The following is a 1,644-nucleotide window of genomic DNA, read 5'->3' as shown; positions in this document are numbered from 1 at the left end:
TCCCCGGCTAGGCGACATCCTCCTGACGCATGCTTTCGGCCATGTCCATGCGTGCGAGCACCATCACCCCCTACACGGAGATTTGCTCGGGCACCAACTTTGCGTATGGCAGCAAGCTCTCCCCGAGCGATTGGATGTACTTCGTGCTCAAGCCATCGGCATACCCGTTGTATATGGTGGCAAAGTCTAGGTCCAGGTGGTATGTTGCCACCAAAGTCAACACCCCCGATGCTCCATAGAATAGCGCATCGGTGATGAGGGCCCGAACCTCATCCGGAACCTCCGCCAGCCGGATGGCGGGCGTGCTGGTACTTGGCGTCGACCTAAAGACCTCTAAGATGATAGGCTAGGCAACATTACGGATTTGGTCAAGTTTCCCCCTCAAGAGCATGTTGCTCTTCAAGGGACTTGGCCAACACCTCCGCATTCTGGCCAAACGTCACCTTGGCTGTCTCCAGGTCCTGCTCTAATGACTCCACCTTTCCGCCCCAGCTCTGGAAGAAGGGGCGACAATCTCAAAAGCAAGCTAAAGGAAGAAACCAACATGTCAAAAGTTGAAAAGGTACATTACCAAGGCGGATGTTCTTGAGGATGGAGAGTCCCTCCGCCTACCAGGTCACCTACTCATGTAGCTGGGCATTCGCTTCCTCCATCCCCATCACCCAGCCCCAAAGCGCGAGCACTTCCTGGTCGGCCTCCGATCGGGCCTTCTGCTCTGATGTCAGGGTGCTCTGCTCCATCTCCAAGGTCTCTAGGGTACCTTGGAGCGTCGCCTCGGTGTCCACCAGGGACATCCGTAGCATTGCCTTAGACTCCACCGAGCGAGCCTTCGCCGCCTCAAGCCCCCGCTCGGCGGCGGTCGCCCGCTCTGCGTGAGCTGCTCTACCGCCCGCACCTTGGTCACCTCTACCACCCAGTCTTGGGACACATGGCAGGTGGACTCTAGCTCATGCTCGAGCTCGGCCATCCGGGCATGCTCCATCCGGAGGAAACAGGACTTGCGGCACGTCATCTCCTCTAGACCGTGCAAAAAACGAGAAGCAAGAATGCTAAGGCAACTGATGAAAGGACCAAGGGATCAAGAACAAACATAGGAAACTCACTGCCATGGCATGGGGCAGGTTGACCTTGATAGCCCACTGGATGGACTTAACTAGCTCCTAGGCATCCTCAAGGTTCATCGACAGCTTGGCAAGATCGGACTCCATGGCGAATCCTCTCCCCTCGAGTCCTCCTGTGAATCCTGAAGGACTAACCAAACCTTGGTCGGGTCCTCGGGGCAGGGCCACACCAGGTCAGTGTCCTCTAGCCCACTGGAGAGCCTAGCGTCTAACCAGACCACCGCCAGCTCCCGTGACAGCACCGGTGGCTCCACCTCGCCATCTACTTCATCGTCGGAGGGGACCTCCACCACCTCGATCTCACGATCCTCCAACGGTCGTTCCACCTCCGTCCTAGTCACATCTTCCCTTGGCACCTCCAAGTCCGACCGAGAGGGTGAACCGTGCGGCCCTCTGCTCAGTGAGGCAGGGAACTCGGTCTCCCTCTCCTCTTCTGCCATAGCCAGAGGAGGAGGGGCCACAAGGGTTACCTCTTTTGTCACCACTAGAATCACCACCAACACCGCTGCTACCGCTGCTGCTG

The sequence above is a fragment of the Miscanthus floridulus genome, chromosome 8, assembly GCF_019320115.1.
Source record: "Miscanthus floridulus cultivar M001 chromosome 8, ASM1932011v1, whole genome shotgun sequence".
Classification (NCBI taxonomy): Eukaryota; Viridiplantae; Streptophyta; class Magnoliopsida; order Poales; family Poaceae; genus Miscanthus; species Miscanthus floridulus.
This window is presented reverse-complemented; position numbering follows the sequence as displayed.